General features: G+C 45.5%; 2 long non-coding RNA genes, 1 other non-coding gene and 1 pseudogene across 4 annotated transcripts in view; 1 reads left to right on the top strand and 3 right to left on the bottom strand.

Annotated features, from left to right (window-relative positions):
• The window catches only part of LOC129620973 (uncharacterized), a 37,260-nt gene extending 26,392 nt beyond the window's left edge, over nucleotides 1–10,868 (bottom strand). Inside the window, exons 1-2 of the long non-coding RNA XR_008698965.1 lie at nucleotides 10,573–10,868; nucleotides 10,122–10,443 (exon numbers count right to left, since the gene is read on the bottom strand). This is a non-coding gene — a long non-coding RNA (uncharacterized LOC129620973). The remainder of the gene's footprint in view (nucleotides 1–10,121; nucleotides 10,444–10,572) is intronic.
• LOC129620970 (uncharacterized) overlaps nucleotides 1–16,677 on the bottom strand; it is a 63,252-nt gene extending 46,575 nt beyond the window's left edge. The window contains exon 1 of one of the 2 annotated variants that reach the window (XR_008698960.1): nucleotides 15,498–16,677. This is a non-coding gene — a long non-coding RNA (uncharacterized LOC129620970). The remainder of the gene's footprint in view (nucleotides 1–15,497) is intronic. The other variant, XR_008698961.1, reaches the window with a different exon arrangement.
• Nucleotides 1,356–1,427, bottom strand: TRNAC-GCA (transfer RNA cysteine (anticodon GCA)). The gene has a single exon. It is a non-coding gene; the product is annotated as a tRNA-Cys (tRNA).
• On the top strand, nucleotides 5,574–6,619 carry LOC129620969 (E3 ubiquitin-protein ligase RNF113A-like; annotated as a pseudogene).
• Nucleotides 16,678–18,506: the final 1,829 nt, after the last annotated feature.

Here is an 18,506-nt window from a genome sequence, read left to right as displayed (position 1 = left end):
TGATAAAAACCCTTAGCATATTGGTACAGAGGCAATATAACTAAACATAATAAAGGTCATATATAAAAACGCATAGCTAGCATTATACCCAGTGGAGAAAGATTGAAAGTTTTCCTTCTAAGATCAGGAATAAGACAAGGATGTCCATTTTCACCATTCTTACTCAATATAGTATTGGAAGCCCTGCTAGAGTAATTAACTAAAACAAAGAAATAACAGGCATCTAAATCGGGAAGACTAAATAAAACTTATCCTTTCAGTAAGTATTACTTATACAGAAAGGCAGGTGATATGATCTTGTATATAGATAATCCCAAAGACTCTAGCAAAACAACTGTTAAAACTAATCAATGATGTCAGTAAAGTTGCACCATACAACATCAATAAGCAGAAGTCCGTTTTTTTGTCTATTCACTAAGGATAAAATATATGAAAAGAAATAAAAAGATCCTTTTCACAATAGCATCAAAACAATAAAATACTTAGGAAAAAATTTAACCAAAGAAGTGAAAGATCTGCACAACAAAAACTGTAAGACTACTGAAAAGAAATAAAAGACACAACAAATAGAAAAATATCTGTACTCATGGATCAGAAGAATTAATATTACTAAAATGGCTATAGATTCAATGTAGTCTCCATCAAAATATCAATAGTATTCTCCACAGAAATAGGAAAAAATCCTAACATTTATAGTGAACCACAAACGACCCCAAATAGCCAAAGTAATCCTGAGAAAAAAGAACAAAGCCGGAGGTATCACACACTTCCAGGCTTCCCTCAGCTGGTAAAGAATCTGCCTGCAATGTGGGAGACCTGGGCTCGACCCCTGGGTTGGGAAGATCCCCTGGAGAAGGGAACAGCTACCCACTCCAGTATTCTGGCCTGGAGAATTCCATGGACTGTATAGCCCATGGGGTCGCAAAGAGTCAGACATGACTGAGCAACTTTCACTCACTCACACACTTCCTGATTTCCAACTGTACCACAAAGCTACAGTAATAAAAACAGTACAGTACTGGCATAAAAACAGACACATATACTAAGAACAGAGCTCAAAACTAACCCCAGCTTACATGGTCAACTAGTATTTGACAAGGGAGCCAAAGGCATCCAATGTGGATAAGACAGTTTCTTCAATAAATGGTATTGAGAAAAACTGGATAAACACATACAGGGCAATGAAATTGGACTGCTATCTTACACCACTCACAAAAAGTGAAGTGAAGTGAATTCGCTCAGTCATGTCCACCTCTTTGCAACCCCATGGACTGTAGCCTACAAGGCTCCTCTGTCTATGGAATTTTCTGGGCAAGAGTACTGGAGTGGGTTGCCATTTCCTTCTCCAGGGGATCTTCCCAACCCAGGGATCGAACCCGGGTCTCCTGCATTGCAGGCAGATGCTTTACCATCTGAGCCACCAGGGAAGCCCCTCCACACACAAAAAACAAACTCAAAATGGATTAAAGACCTATATGTAAGATATGACACTATAAAACTCTTAGAGGAAAACACAGACAGAGCACTCTGACATAAATGGCAGCAACATTTTTACTCTCCTCAGTTCAGTTCAGTTCAGTTCAGTCGCTCAGTCGTGTCCGACTCTTTGCAACCCCATGAATCGCAGCACGCCAGGCCTCCCTGTCCATCACCAACTCCCGGAATTCACTCAAGCTCATCTCCATCAGTTGGTGATGCCATCCAGCCATCTCATCCTCTGTCGTCCGGTTCTCCTCCTGCCCCCAATCCCTCCCAGCATCAGAGTCTTTTCCAATGAGTCAACTCTTCGCATCAGGTGGCCAAAGTATTGGAGTTTCAGCTTTAGCATCAGTCCTTCCAATGAACACCCAGGACTGATCTCCTTTAGGATGGATTGGTTGGATCTCCTTGCAGTCCAAGGGATTCTCAAGAGTCTTCTCCAACACCACAGTTCAAAAGCATCAATTCTTTGGCGCTCAGCTTTCTTCACAGTCCAACTCTCACATGCATACATGACTACTGGAAAAACCATAGCCTTGACTAGATGGACCTTTGTTGGCAAAGTAGTATCTCTGCTTTTTAATATGCTATCTAGGTTGGTCATCCTTCCAAGGAGTGTCTTTTAATTTCATGGCTGCAGTCACCATCTGCAGTGATTTTGGAGCCCAAAATAATAAAGTCAGGCATTGTTTCCACTGTTTCCCCATCTATTTGCCATGAAGTGATGGGACCAGATGCCATGATCTTCGTTTTCTGAATGTTGAGCTTTAAGCCAACTCTTTCACTCTCCTCTTTCACTTTCATCAAGAGGCTTTTTACTCTCCTAGAGTAATGGAAATAACAACAAAAACACAATTGGGACCTAATTAAACTGAAAAGCTTTTGCACATCAAAGGAAATCTAGAACAAAACAAAAAGACAACCCACAGAATGGGAGAAAATACTTGCAAATGATTTGACCAACAAGGAATTAATCTCCAAAATTTACTAACAGCTCATGCAGCTCAATATCAAAAAAAAAACAAACAACCTAATCAAAAATGGGGAGAAGATCTAAATAGACATATGTCCAAAGAAATATACAGATGGCCAAGAAGCACATGAAAAGATGTTCAACATCACTAATTATTAGAGAAATGGAAATCAAAACTACAAAGGGATATCACCTTACACCTGTCAGAATGGCCATCATCAAATAGTCTACAAACAGTAAATGCCGGCGAGGGTGTGGAGAAGAGAGAACCTTCCTACACTGTTGGTGGAATGTAAATTGGTACAGCCACTATGGAAAACAGTACGGAGGTTCCTTAATAAACTAAAAGTAGAGCTACCATAGGATGCAACAATCCCACTCCTGGGCATATATCCAGAAAAAACCATGGTTCAAAGGATACAGGCACCCCAAAGTTCACTGCAGCACTGTTCACAATATCCAAGACATGGAAACAACCTAAACGTCCATTAACAGATGAATGGATAAAGAAGATGTGGCGCAACATAAAATGGACTATTACTCAGCCATTACAAAGATGAGCCTGGAACTTAGCATACTAAGTGAAGTAAGTTAGAGAAAGACATATAGTGTATAATATCACTTATATGGGAAATCAGTTCAGTTCAGTCCAGTCGCTCAGTCGTGTCCAACTCTTTGCGACCCCATGAATTGCAGCACGCCAGGCCTCCCTGTCCATCACCAACTCCCAGAGTTCTATATGGGGAATCAAAAAATTGAGAGAGTAAATTCTTAGGTAGACTGATAAGAAGTCCGGGGTCCCCTAGGAGGAAAAAGAGGTCTGGGGCTTTCAAGGAGGAGATAAGCGTCTGGAGTTTTCAAGGAGGAGAAAAAGGATAAACTTTTTTTTTTTACATTCTTTAGTCTTAGTCACATAAAATGTTTTTTTCTTTAAGTCCAGAGCTGATGTTTACACAACAAAACATCTCAGCTTAAACTCTGTACTAAGGATTATATAAAAACAATGTATCCTGCTTGAGGACATGTTTCTCCTTCTTGAGAACCTTCTCAGTTCAGTTCAGTAGCTCAGTCCGACTCTCTGTGACCCCATGAATCGCAACATGCCAGGCCTCCCTGTCAATCACCAACTCCCGGAGTTCACCCAAACTCATGTGCATCGAGTCAGTGATGCCATCCAGCCATCTCATCCTCTGTCGTCTCCTTCTCCTCCTGCCCCCAATCCCTCCCAGCATCAGTCTTTTCCAATGAGTCAACTCTTCGCATCAGGTGGCCAAAGTACTGGAGTTTCAGCCTCAGCATCAGTCCTTCCAATGAACACCCAGGACTGATCTCCTTTAGAATGGACTGGTTGGATCTCCTTGCAGTCCAAGGGACTCTCAAGAGTCTTCTCTAACACCACCGTTCAAAAGCATCAATTCTTCTGCACTCAGCTTTCTTCACAGTCCAACTCTCACATCCATACATGACCACTGGAAAAACCATAGCCTTGACTAGATGGACCTTTGTTGGCAAAGTAATATCTCTGCTTTTGAATATGCTATCTAGGTTGGTTATAACTTTCCTTCCAAGGGGTAAGCATCTTTTAATTTCATGGCTGCAGTCACCATCTGCAGTGATTTTGGAGCCCCCAAAAATAAAGTCTGACACTGTTTCCACTGTTTCCCCATCTATTTGCCATGAAGTGATGGGACCAGATGCCATGATCTTAGTTTTCTGAATGTTGAATTTTAAGCCAACTTTTTCACTCTCTTCATTCACCTTCATCAAGAGGCTCTTTAGTTCTTCTTTGCTTTCTGCCATAAGGGTGGTGTGATCTGCATATCTGAGGTTATTGATATTTCTCCTGGCAATCTTGATTCCAGTTTGTGCTTCCTCCAGCCCAGCATTTCTCATAATGTACTCTGCGTATAAGTTAAATAAGTAGGGTGATGATATACAGCCATGACGTATTCCTTTCCCTATTTGGAACCAGTCTGTTGTTCCAAATAGGGTCTGGTAAGATCTTTCTATTGTTGATCCTAATCTTGTTAACTTAAGATGCATATTGCAGGAGTGGGTCTGGTAAAAGTATATGAGACCTTGCTAAGAAGAGCGAGGGGTGCACTCTCTGCCGCCTTCCAATGTCTGTCAGAAGCATTCTCTGTCCTTTTTCACTGTAATAAAACTTCTACCATACCAGAGCCCTGAGTGGTCAAGCCTGGTCTCTGATCCTCAAGCTAAATTTTCTTCTTTGGACATCAGGAATCTGACCCCATTCACTGTAAGCTATCAAAATTATACAAGTGAATCTAATTCATAAAACAGACTCAGAGACTTAGAAAGCAAACCTATGGTTACCAAGGTTAACCAAAGGGGAAAGATAAATTGGGAGACTGGGATTGACATACACATACCACAATATTAAAAATAGATAACCAAAACAAACACTAAAACAAAATAGATAACCTCCAAGGACCTACCCTATAGCACAGGGAACTCTGCTCAGTATTCTGTAAAAACCTAAATGGGAAAAAATTTGAAAAAGAATAGATACATGTATAAGTATTACTGAATCACTTTGCATACAGCTGAAACTAACGTGATATTATTCATCAACTATACTCTACCCTGGAGAAGGCAATGGCACCCCACTCCAGTACTCTTGCCTGAAAAATCCTGTGGATGGAGGAGCCTGGTAGGCTGCAGTTCATGGGGTCGCTAGAGTCGGACACGACTGAGTGACTTCACTTTCGCTTTTCACTTTCATGCATTGGAGAAGGAAATGGCAACCCACTCCAGTGTTCTTGCCTGGAGAATCCCAGGGACGGGAAGCCTGGTTGGCTGCCGTCTATGGGGTCACACAGAGTCGGACACGACTGAAGCGACGCAGCAGCATACTCTACCCAAGCACCCCTGAAGAAGGACAGCCCCCTTCCCAGGCTGATTTAAGGGGATTGCTCGAATCAAAGGCAGTCACATGATTTAAGGGGGCTTTTTTTTTTTTAAGGTTGGTCAGGAGACTAAGAACACCTGTGGCCACAGATTTTGCACGAATTCACAGTCGAGCACTCAACAGTGCAGTGATGAACAGGCCCACGCCACCCAGCAGACCACAGCCATTTCGGAGCTCAAGACTCTTAAAATGGCAGAGCAACTTTCCCCAGGAAAGAGGACAGACAAGTTGTGAAAAAGATCTTTCTTTTCAAAAAGTCTGGGCAAAAAGTGGCTGCAGGCTGCAGGAAGTGCCCCATCTGCAACCAAGAGTCCAGAGAAACCAGCTGCAGTGACGAAGAGAACACTGTGGTTCGCCTGGAAGAGAAGCAAGCTCCCCACAGTCCCATGATACAGAAGGCCCGTGGCAGTGGTAGACAGAGGTGGCATACGGTGACCAGAGTATTGAGGAGGAGGAAAACAAGCCCAAGTGTTTGGGCATGGTCTGTAAGTCCACTTGCTCGGTGAAAGCCATAGGGCCAGAGGATATGGGGGCCACTGCCGTCCACGCTAGACACAGAGAAGGAGCATGATGCACAAACCATCTTTGAGCACAGCCAGAAGATCCAGGAGGAGCTGAGGGGCAAGGAAGATAATCTTTTGGGTGGTTTAATCTAATAATCATTAGATCTAATAAGATCTAATAGTCAATAATTGTCAGAAATACATGAAGCCCAAGGATACGTCTATGGGCACTGCTTCCTCCAGAATGGTGAGGAAGGGCCCCATCCGAGCTCCCCAGCATCTCCATGTGCTGGGATTACCAGCTCGACATTTGTAAGGACTACGAGGAGATTGGTTTTTGCGGCTTCGAAGACCACTGCAAATTCCTCCATGACCGTTCAGATCACAAGTATGGGTGGCAGATCGAACACGAACTTGATGAGCATCCCTGTGGTGTCTAAGAGGACGAAAACTATGAAGTGGGAAGCGACCAGGAGGAAATACCATTCAAGTGTTTCCTCTGTCACCAGACCTTCCAAAGCCCAGTTATCACCAAGTGCAGGCATTATTCTGTGAGCTCTGCGCGCTGCAGCTTTCTCACACCACCCCTTGCTGCTATGTCTGTGACCAGCAGACCAATGGCGTCCAGAGAAAGAATGGATTATTAAACTGGAGGAACATTGAGCTGCAGAAGGGGATGGTGCTTCTGATTTCCCAGAAGACCCCGATGAGAGTCCAATTCCCATTACTTAAAATTTCCCATTAGTCTCAAATCTCAAATGTTTTGTTATTTGGGAAATCTTAAGAAAAAGAAGAAGACCCATTGACTTAATGGGGTACAGGAGAATTAAGAAAGCAGAATGACTTAATGGGTGTCTGGAGAGTTAAGAAGGCAGATGAATTTAATGGAGGTCAGGAAACCTAAGGGGTTTGATTGGTAAAATAGATGCCAGGAGATTTAAGAAGGATGATTGATTTAGTGGGGGTCAGGATATCTAATGGAGCTGATTTAATCAATGGGAGTCACATGTTTTAGGGGCTGGTGTAACATGTAGGTGTCACATGACACAAGCATGTTGATCACATCAGTGAGGGTTACCTGTTTATGGGGACTGATTTAACAATAGGAGCCATGTGACCTGGCAGCTGATTGAATCAGCCCAAGGGGACAGCACCTATATAAAAACTGTGTATATGTGTCCACAAAGGCACTTTGTGTATACAATAAATATACACAGCTGTGTATGTACTGTATATCCAGAAAGGCACTTTGGGTACACAATGCATATATACAACAGTGTACCAGAAGGGGTGCACATGCGGAGCCCAAACCCACCCCCTTAGGCGACAGCACCCTCCCTAACCTCTCATCATTATTTCTGGTATTTCTGTTTTTTACTACTACAAACAAGGAAGCAATATTATTGCTGCCTAACACATCACCCCAAAATTTTGTGACTTAAAACTATAATAAATATTTAACATGGCTTACAGTTTTTGCCAGACAGGAATTTGGGAGCTGCATGGCTGGAGGGCTTCTGGCTTCGTGGTTTTCACTGGGTTGCAGTCAGAATGTTGGCTGGGGCTACAATCACTGAGGTTTGACTGTGCTGGAGGGTTCACTGCCTCCAGGGCTGCCAAGTGGGCGATGTCTGATGGTGCCATGCCACGTTAAGGTGCTTAGCATGTTGTGTCTGACTCTCTATGACACTATGGACTGTAGCCTGCCAGGCTCCTCTGCCCATGGGACTCTTCAGACAAGAATACTGGAGGGGGTTGCCCGCTGTCTGATGGTGGAGAGCCCTAATTCCTAGCTCCCTGAGTGGCCCTCTCCACGAGGCTGATTGAGGGTCCTCACAGCTTGGGGGCAGGTTTCCCCCAGAGTGAGTTATTCAAGAGAGAACAGAAGCAGCAATGCATTTTAAGACCCAGCCTCCTAAGTCACACAGGGTCATCTCTGCCTCATTCTGGTCATTAGACGTCAGTCACCGAGTCCAGCCATTTGAAGGGAGGAGCGTCCAAGAGTTTGCAAACTTGTTTGAAGGCCATCAGTACTACCCTTTTACATAATCTTCATGTACTTGTGTGAACACATCCTTGTAATAGATTTTCTGAACTAGAATTGCTGGATCAAGCGACAGGTTCACTTTTAATTTTGGTAATTCCTCGATGTGTCTAAAGCTGCCCAACAAATCTTTGCTCTGTTATTTGTTTTAGCAATGAATCTCCCGGGTGTTATCTAGAATCAGCTTGAGAAGGTGTTTCCCACGCTCCCTTGCTACAGACAAGGGGGACAGGTAACTAACTTCTGGCCGGTGGGACGTATTGTGTGAGATTTCTGAGTCATGCTTTTAAAAGAAGCCGTTGGCCTATTTCCTCTTTCCCTGTTGAGAATGCTGCTTGGAGAGCAGATATGGTGGTGGTGGGAACCAGCTTCCACCAGGTGATGAAGACAGTACCTTTGGGGATGGTGGAATGATGTATAGAAAGAATCTGGGCCTCTAGATAATCTCAAGGAGCCAAGCTACCCTTCTTCTCAGGGCATCCTGCCAGCTTAGATTTTTGTATGAAAGAAAAATAAAATTTCTATTTTAAGCCACTGTTGTTTACTGGTGATTTGCCTTCTAAAGAGGCTTTACCCACAGCATATGCATATCCATTCCCCCATCCCTGCCCACACACAATATTCTCAATCTTTAAAAATTTACCACTCTGATGGACTCCCCCTTCACTTATAACTTCATCATCCCCCTCCTTTGCAGCTGAACCAAATGCTAGGAATAAGGGGAGGGATGCTGACCAGAAAGCCTACCATGGTCAGGTTAATAGAAAACACAAAGGCAAAATGTTGCTGTCGAGCAAAGGAAACTATAGGCAAGGTAAGAATACAACCCTCAGAATGGGAGAAAATAATAGCAAATGAAACAACTGACAAAGGATTAATTTCCAAAATATACAGGCAGCTCATACAACTCAATATCAGAAAAACAAACAACCCAATCAAAAAGTGGGAAAAAGACCTAAACAGACATTTCTCCAAAGAAGACATACAGATGGCTAACAAACACATGAAAAGATGCTCAACATCGCTCATTATTAGAGAAATGCAAATCAAAACTCCAGTGAGATATCATCTCGCATCAGTCAGAATGGCCATCATCAAAAAGTCTACAAACAATAAATGCTGGAGAGGGTGTGGAGAAAAGGACATGCTCTTGCACTCTTGGTAGGAATGTAAATTGATACAGCCACTTTGGAAGACAGTATGGAAATTCCTTAAAAAACTAGGAATAAAACCACCACATGACCCAGCAATCCCACTCCTGGACATACACCCTGAGGAAACCAAAATTGAAAAAAAACACATGTATCCCGTCGTTCATTGCAGCACTATTTACAATAGCTAGAACAAGGAAGCAACCTAGGTGCTCCTCAACAGATGAGTGGATAAAGAAGTTGTGGTACATATACACAATGGAGTATTACTCAGCCATAAAAAGGAACACCTTTGAGTCGGTTCTAATGAGGTGGATGAACCTAGAAACTATTATACAGAGTAAAGTAAGTCAGAAAGAGAAAGATAAACATCATATTATAATACATATATACAGAATCTATAAAAAATGGTACTGAAGAATTTACTTACAAGGCAGCAATGGAGAAACAGACATAGAGAATAGACCTATGGACATGGGGAGAGGGGAGGAGAGGGTGAGATGTATGGAATGAGTAACAAGGAAACTTATATTACTATATGTAAAATGGATAACCAACCGGAATTTGCTGTATGGCTCAGGAAACTCAAACAGGGGCTCTGTATCAACTTGGAGGGGTGGGATGGGGAGGGAGATGGGAGGGAGGCTCCAGAGGGAGGGGATATATGTATATCTATGGCTGATTCATGTTGAGGTTTGACAGAAAACAACAAAATTCTGTAAAGCAATTATCCTTCAATTAAAAAAAAAAATGTCGCTATCAAGAAAGGTCCTCTTACAACTCTAAAGTACATGTCCATCACCGAAAGAGCCTCTGCAGAGATGCTGTGCCTGCCCTCAAACGCATGACAGCTGAAATGGGGACAGCAACTATCTGAAAAGAGACAACCAGCAGAGCAAAGTGGAAGGGTCTGGCTGTCCAGTTATGGGGGCTACCCAGGGACCTGGAGCAAAGACGGAGGACATTAGCCTCCGCAAGCCACGGTTCACGAGTTTCTCATGCTACTCTGGCCAGAAGTGGGGCAGAGGGAGTGGCTTACCTGGGAGAAAGCTACAGCAAATGGTGAACGGCACGGGTGCCAGTGTTAGCCCACACCGCATTCCATCTCCACCACACTTCACTCTGTGGACAGAGGACGCACCGAGTGCCTCCTGAAGCCGGACACTGCGGGCAGTGCTGGGAGTCCCGTGGGAAACTGCAGTACCCAGAGCTTCCCTTCAGGGTGCTAAGACGGACAAGTCAAGGCTGGACCGCCGTGTCCTCACCTGCAGAGAGGGGCATCTGCTGGGAAGATGGAACGGAATAACACGTGCATGGGATGGTGCCCACGGCCCTAGGTAGGGAAGGCTCAGTACAGGCAGCTGCAATGATTAAGAGGAGCCATGAAATATCATGGTATCACCTATATGTGGAATCTAAAAAAAGGATACAAGCGAACTTATTTACAAAACAGAAATAGATTCACAAACAAAAAATGAATTTATGCTTACCAAAGGGGAAAGCAGGGGGAGGGATAAATTAGGAGTTTGGGATTAATATATACAAACTTTTATATATAAAATAGTTAACCAACAAGGACCTATTACATAGTGCAGAGAACTATACTCAATGTTTTGTAATAACCTATAGGGAAAATAATGTGTGTGTGTGTGTGTATGTATCTGAATCACCTTGCGTACACCTGAAGATAACATTGTAAAACAACTAGAACCCCCAAATTTCCTCTCTGTGCCCTTTTGTTCCCTCACTGGTGACTCCTTCAAACATTGGGTTAATGCCCATCCCTGCCTAGGGGGAAAAAAACGCAGATTCCTGCTTTTGTAAAAGAGCGTTCTCCTTGATAAACAGCTGATGTAGTTTTACGCCCTGATTCTGTTTCGTTAACGCTTTAGTGGGGGACATACTGTGTTTGATTAAACCAGAGGAATGAAAGTCTAATTGCAAAATTTTAGGCATCAGTCAAGCTAACTGTGGACACCTGGCCCAATTGGAGGTGCTTCACTGATGCTGTTGAAACCATAACTTTTAGGAACTGGCCCCAGCCTCTTCTCCTCCCCTCCCCTCCTCTCTCTCCTGTTCTCCTTCTCTCCTCCGTCTCCTGTCTTTTTCTTGCCTAAACAGCCATCCAAATCCCTGATGACTCAGTGTGATCGCGTTTCCACAGACAGGTGCGCATCTTGTTTAGTCACATTACAAATAAATCACTTGGCCACGCATAGTCAGTGCACCAATCTGTTACTTTTCTCTGCTCTTCAGGAACAGACTTCTCAAAAAGCACAAGATGGTTGGGTGAAATGCAAGTGAGGAAAAGAGCAAGGTGGAGTGGGCAGAGACTTTCTGAGCTGGCCATCTAACTTCACGTCTAATCAGAGAGTGAATCAGTTACGTCTGCAATTATGTCAACAGCTCAGCATCGTGACTGCTGCCTGGAACCCACGATGGCGAGCTGTGAAAGAAATAGGTTTGGAGTGGAGAGGTGGCGCTTGTGTTTACTGAAAACCTATCGTGTGCTAGGTCCTGTGTTTACTGGATACCTACTATGTGCCAGGCCCTATGCTTGCTTTTGCATCTGTTCTCTTCCAAGGCAGGGATCAGGATCCTGACTGGGGGACCCTGGTCAGTTTCACCTTTCAGGGTCTTGTTTCTGCAGACTAGAAACATTACACCATTCTCTAATGATTCTGTTTGATATGATGGAAGGGTCTTGGGGTTGGAGAGACCTAGCTCCACCACTGTGGGCAGATGATCTAACACCTCTGAGTCTCAGTTTGTCTCTAAATGGGTATGAAGATTGGATCAGATGAAATAACACATTTAAGACATCTCATAAATAGCAGCTAAAAATGATGATGTTTAATCTCTCCTTCATAACATACAACTTCACCCTCTTAGAGATTTTTATAATGTTTACAGGTTAGGGTGGCAATACTCTCAGAGCTCCGTGTGCATACATGTGTTTCTTATAGTTGATTTAAAAAAAAACAGCAGTCTGAAGGGGAGAGAGCTGAGTCTTTTATAGAAATCTTGGTGCTTTAGAAAACCAGACAAACTTCAATGAAATGCCATTGGGCACTCTGTCAGTGAACCAGGCCTCCCCATGGCCACACCCTGCATGGTGTCCCTCCACATTGGATCTGGGCTGGGCTGTGATTTGTTTTGACTAATAAGGTGAAAGTGACACTGGCCTAAGCCTCAGGAATTTCTGGAAATGTCTGCCTTTGTGTTTCGGGGAGGCCGTGAGCCAATATATAAGAAATTTGGTCTCGGTGATGTAGAGATGTTAGCACAGGTTCACATGCTCCATGACCAAACAAATGGAAACATTGGAGTTTGGAGCAGACAAATGTTTATTTCAGGGCCATGCTACGAAATGGGTGGTTCACGCTGTGGGTGGCTCACACCCAAAAAACCCCAAGCCCCCTGAAGGGGCTCATTGAGGGGTTCCAGCAAAGTATTTTTAAAGGGCCAGGTGAGGGAGGGGTGGGGTCACAAGGTGTGTGATCAGTTCATGCACAATTCTTGATTGGCTGATGGTGCGGTAACAGGGCTATGTCTCGGGGGTTAGCATTATCAGGCCTTAGGTTCCAGGAGGCCTAGGGCCATGTGCTCATGGTCATCAATTAGTTAACATCTTCCATTTGGGGGGCAGGTTCACACCTGTAAAACAACTCAGGAAATGTGCATCAAATACTGATATCTAGGTATTTCAGAGAGGAGCTAAAGCAGAGGATATGGAGAAAGGCCTGTCTGCTTGCTTACAGAGCCAGTATAGAGAGAGTTCATGGAAAAAGAGAGGCCCTGAGAATCTATGGGAGGAGAGAGTGTCAACCTAGGCCAGCCCTCCAGCCACCCCTCTGTCAACTTAAAAAATATGCATGACCTAAAAGTTTGAGAGTTATGTTTTACTGGAGGAAGTTTTTAGGATGTCAAGCAGCGAGGCAGCATCTCAGTTAACCCTGAGAGAACTTCTCCGAGGAGGTGAGGGGGGAGCCAGGATATATAGGAGTTTGGCAACAAAGAGCAGGTAGTCAGTCCATCAAAAAATTATTGTTATTTAAAGAAAACCAGATATCTCAAGGAATTTAATGCTTTTCTATATATGGGAAGATGCTCAAGTTGGGGCTCAGTGAAATCATTCCTTTGATACACACCTCAGCTATCTGGGGCCAGTATCCTGTGTTTTCACGGGGCTTCCCAGGTGGTGCTAGTGGTAAAGAAGCTGCCGGCCAATGCAGGACATGTAAGAGACCTGGGTTCGATCCCTAGGTCGGGAAGATCCCCTGGAGGAGGGCATGGCAACCCACTCCGGTATTCTTGCCTAGAGAATCCCACGGACAGAGGAGCCTGGTGGGCTAGAGTCCATGGGGTCACAAAGAGTTGGAACAAGCTGAGTGACTAGCATACACATACTCCACAAACTGGGGGCCATCTCAGAAGTCAACAGGCCCTGAAATATGGGGTTGTTAGTTTTTATGGACTGAGTAATTTCTTAGGCTAATGACTGAGAGGATTATTCCAACTCTTTCAGGGAAGAAGCAGGGGTTTCTAGGAATTGGACCACTGCCCACTTTCTGACCTTTTATGGCCAATGTCAGAACTGTCACGGCACTGGAGGGTTCGTCACTTAGATGCTAATGTATTACAACGAGTGTATAATGAGGCTCAAGCTCTACTGAAAGTCATAGTCTGCCATCTTGAACCTAGCTAGTCCTAACCAGTTTTGGGCATGTTCTATGGCGATGTCATTCTTTTAAGGTTGTGCCCTGCCCTCTTCCCTCCTGTTTCAGCTGGATGTAAAAATAATGGGGCTATTACAAAGTCAGGTTTTAGGTCTGCAGTGGGGACCTCAGAAAAGCTGGTCGTTTCATGATCTTTACTTTCTCCATCCCATTTGGTAGGAATAATACAACTCACTTCCCTGCTGACTTACAAGCACTCGTGATTGTGGAGCCTCCTGGGGGAGGTTCCCTTCAGCACACACTGGAGGGGGTGCCAGAGTATGTGTAGGACCTGTCTGCAGAGGGACTTTTTAGGTCCCCACCAAAGATAGCTTGGGGGGTGGGGGTGGGGAATTGAGGTTGTCAGGCCCTTTGTGTACCGAGGAGAAAGGTTTAAAAGACTAGAAGTGTAGCTTCAGCAGAGGTAACTGGCTGGTAATTAGCAGGTTAATGACTCACGTCAGGGATAATGCAAGGCTGGAGCCAGGGGGCAGGAAATGACTTGAAAGTCTCCCTCTTTCTGCTCCCCACCCCCTAGTGTTTGCTAAGTCGCTTCAGTCGTGTCTGACTCTGTGCGACCCCATAGACGGCAGCCCACCAGGCTCCCCCGTCCCTGGGATTCTCCAGGCAAGAACACTGGAGTGGGTTGCCATTTCCTTCTCCAATGCATGAAAGTGAAAAGTGAAAGTGAAGTCGCTCAGTCGTGTCCAACTCTTAGCAACCCTATGGACTGCAGCCTACCAGGCTCCTCCACCCATGGGATTTTCCAGGCAAGAGTACTGGAGTGGGGTGCCATTGCCTTCTGCTTTAATGTCTCCTACCTAGGAAGGGCTGGATCCTATTTGTCTCCTTAGCTCTGGGAGTCAGGGCCAGGCCAGAAGCTTCCAGGTGGTGCCAAAAAAATACTGACTTGTAAAAAATAATGAGCAACATTGCCCTTCCCTTGAGGATCAAGAAGGGGTGTAAGTGCAAATTGAAGGGGATAGAAGGGCAAGTGATCCCCACTCCATGCAGAGGAAGGCTGAGGGCCAGGGGCATCTTTTTTCAAACTTTTAGGATGCCACCTGAGCTTGTGGGTCCACCCAGCCTACTCCACTTAGAATCATAGCATACACAGATTTTTACAGATACTGAATCAGTTAGGAATATGTTTAGTTGTAAGTAACACAACTCCCCTGATAGCTCAGTTGGTAAAGAATCTGTCTGCAATGCAGGAGACCCTGGTTTGATTCCTGGGTAAGGAAGATCCACTGGAGAAGGGATAGGCTACCCACTCCAGTATTCTTGGGCTTCCATTGAGGCTCAGCTGGTAAAGAATCCACCTGCAATACGGGAGACCTGGGTTCCATCCTTGGGTTGGGAAGATCCCCTGGAGAAGGAAACAGCTACCCACTTCAGTATTCTGGCCTGGAGAATTCCATGGACTGTATAGTCTATGGGGTCTCAAAGAGTCGGACACGACTGAGCGACTTTTACTTTCAACACAGCTCCTAAAGGTGGTCTAAACAATAAAGACATTCCCTCAATCCACAGAGAACTACTGAGAGGTGACTTGTGCCTGGCACTGTTCTGGGAGCGGGGGACAGAGCAGAGCAAAGAAACTTCCTGTCCTAGAACAAGAAGGCAAGCCCTGGTGCAGGCAGAGGCTCCCCACAGCCTGGAGTGCCCGGGCCTTCCTACCTTTGTCCTCCACTCACCTTTGGCTTCTGCCTCCTGGTCCTAGGATCACCTGGGATGTCCGGGAATCTCAAGACAGGAAGCACGGGAGAGAGGTGGCACCAGCCTCTCCTGCTCCTTTTATCAGGAAAAAGAAAACTTTCCCAGAATCCCCAGCGGATTCTCACCATCACTGGGGAGAAGAGGCACGTGGCTGCATCAGCGTTCTCAGAACTAATTAATCTGGTTATTAGTTATCACCTGGGGTTGCTCAGCACAAAGTCAGGGGTCAGTTTGCAGAGGAGAAGAGGGAAGGATTTTGGGGTCAGGTTATCTTGCTCCTTACTGTTCACAGGGTGAGGCCCTGACAAAGAGACAACTATCCTATTGCAAATCTTAAGTAAATAGTAAAGCAATTAAAAATAACACTGGAGGGACTTCCCTGCTGGTCCAGTGGTTAAGACTGCCTTCCAATGCAGGGGGTGTGGGTTCCATCCCTGGTCGGAGAACTAAGGTCCCACATGCTGTGGGGTGCAGCCAAAAAAAAAATTTTTTATGTTAAAAAAATGACATTTTTTCTTTACTACAACCCAAGATGGGGCAAAAAATCTTTATGTACTGCTCTTACTAAGCTCTTTTCCAAGGGCTCTGTAGGAAATGTGAGGCTGGTGGAGAAAGGATCCAGTCTCAGGGCGCTCTCAGGCTAGCTGGAAATAACACACACACAACTGAAACCACCTGGGACCACGAGAGAGTGAAAAGGCTTTGGTAGGATCTGAACGCACGGTATCGAATAGAGGCACAAGTAAAGGCCGTCATGGTCCAAGGCTCGCTCACTGCCTGCCCTGCCCGCACCCCCTGGGGAATACGTCACAGCTCCTAACCCTGTGATCCTATAAGCGCCAGTCCCCTCCCCAACCCCAACCATGGCTGATGGCATCAGACGTGGACCCTGAGCCCAAGGCAGCCAATCCATACCCAGTAGGAAGGACGTGAGCTGGGCCACTCAGGTGCTCTGTCTTGAGAATCTGAGGAGACGTAGAGACTACTGCTCAGGGTGAGAGGTCCTGATACCTCATGGTAAGAGAGATGTGTCAAGAGACCACACAGATCCTCAAGAAGGAAAGGACAAGGATTGCCCTGGTAGGCCAGTGGTTAGGACTCTCTGCTTCCACTGCAGGTTTGATCCCTGGTCAGGGAACTAAGATCTTGCATGCCTTGCTGCACAACCAAAAAAAAAAAAAAAAAACCACCTTTTTTAAAAAAGAAGGAAAGGGCAGCCTCACTCCTAACTTGACCCACCCTGAACTGGGGTTGGGGTTGCCATTCCATCCTGACCACCAATGCTCCTTTTATGAGGGCTGATTTGAACAGGTTTTGTGCCTCAGCTTGAATGGTATGGCATGGGAAGACTTCAAGCTCACCCCTCAGCCTTGTATCCACCTCTCTCCCATTCCCCAGTCCATCCCCCACCTCTGCCTTAGGCCAAGTCCCCTTCCACCAGCTGCTCCGCCTGCATTTGTTCTCCCTGTCATTTCATTCACTGCAGACACTGGTCTTTCTAACATGATCCTGCCAGGCCCTTGCTTTACATCTTTGAGTAGCTCCTCATAGCTCAGCCTCCAGTCCTATCTGACTCCCTCCCTACCTGTGCTCCTGACCTGCCATCCAGTCACCCTAAGATTAAACAGTCACACCTCTATGCCTTTGCACATGCCCGGACTTCTGTGTACAAATACACCCTCCACCCGTTTCCCATGCCTCCTCCAAGATCAAGGTGGGGACATCTCTCTCCAATCCTAACTTTGATTCCCCTCTGCTTTGGCCACCGCAGCAGCTCGTGAGGCCCTGTGCTGGCATTTACTTCATTGCATTGGCACCATGCTTGTTTGTCCTTGTCACCTGGTGCTGTGCCTGTGGAGTGAATGAACGAATACGCCTCAGCTGACTTGATCGGGTTCTGTTGGGAGAGTGGAGTGTGAGGAGGGGACTTTCCTTTCTGGGAGATTAGCCTCAGTCCAGCCTAGACAGGGGCGTCAGGTGCTTTCTGAGGCCCTCCTGCCTCATGCCCTGAAAGCCCACCCATCTGCTTGCTCCTCTGCTGACATGGGGACAGCCTCATTGAAACTGGCCTTCTTGTCCTCAACACTGGACGGAAATCCCCCAGGAGCACGTCTCTGTTTCCCTCTTCTAGAGCAGAGGCGCACAGACAGAGCTAAAGAGCCAAGTGCAGCAAAACACTCAGATTTGATAAACAGGCCAGAGATTTCAGGAGCAATCAGGGGAGAAAAGAAGACACATTATCCCCTGAATTCACAATGCAGAGCTGACAAGCTGGAGGGGCTGTGATTCCATCTTCCCATCTTCCCAGGCCTCCTGCAGCCCGGGAAGATTTGCTGCTTTGGGAAACGATGCAGTGATGTCCACATGGCCGGTCAAGGCTTCCCCGGTGACATGGAGGGTGGCGGGCAGTGTTTGCGGACTCCTGGGAGCCTGGTAGTCCTCCCTAGGAAAGAAGGTTGTTTATTAGGCTCTCAAATGTATCTAATGATAATGGACCTGAACACAAAGGGCTGCAGACCCCTCCTGATGGCAGAGGGCCAACTTGGAAGAGGGTCCTCACCAGAACCAGACCATGCTGGGACCCTGATCTCCGACTCCAGCCTCCTGAACTGTGAGAAATAAATTCTGTAGTTTATAAGACCTCCAGGTTATGGTATTGTTCTATAGCAGTCCAAACAGACTAAGACAGAAATAACCAGCATTTATTAAACCTACTACCTGCCAAGCACTGTCTTAAGCACCTTATACACATTAATTTATTTAATCATTTTACCATTTCCCTATCTGACAGGTACCATTATTATTGTTGTCTCCATTTTACAGATGAGGAAACTGAGAGCAGACCTTGAAATCTTTTGTCTACTTTGTTCAACTCCAGCGCCTAGAACCTAGGAATGCAACAAACTCATCCAGTAAGCAGCACCAAAATGTCCTCTAACGCAGAGCCTGGGGCCAACAATGACCCAGATGATGGCACAGTGGGACCA

The sequence above is a fragment of the Bubalus kerabau genome, chromosome 10, assembly GCF_029407905.1.
Source record: "Bubalus kerabau isolate K-KA32 ecotype Philippines breed swamp buffalo chromosome 10, PCC_UOA_SB_1v2, whole genome shotgun sequence".
Taxonomy (NCBI): Eukaryota; Metazoa; Chordata; class Mammalia; order Artiodactyla; family Bovidae; genus Bubalus; species Bubalus kerabau.
The sequence above is the reverse complement of the archived record's forward strand: the minus strand, read 5'-3'. Positions and strand labels throughout refer to the sequence as shown.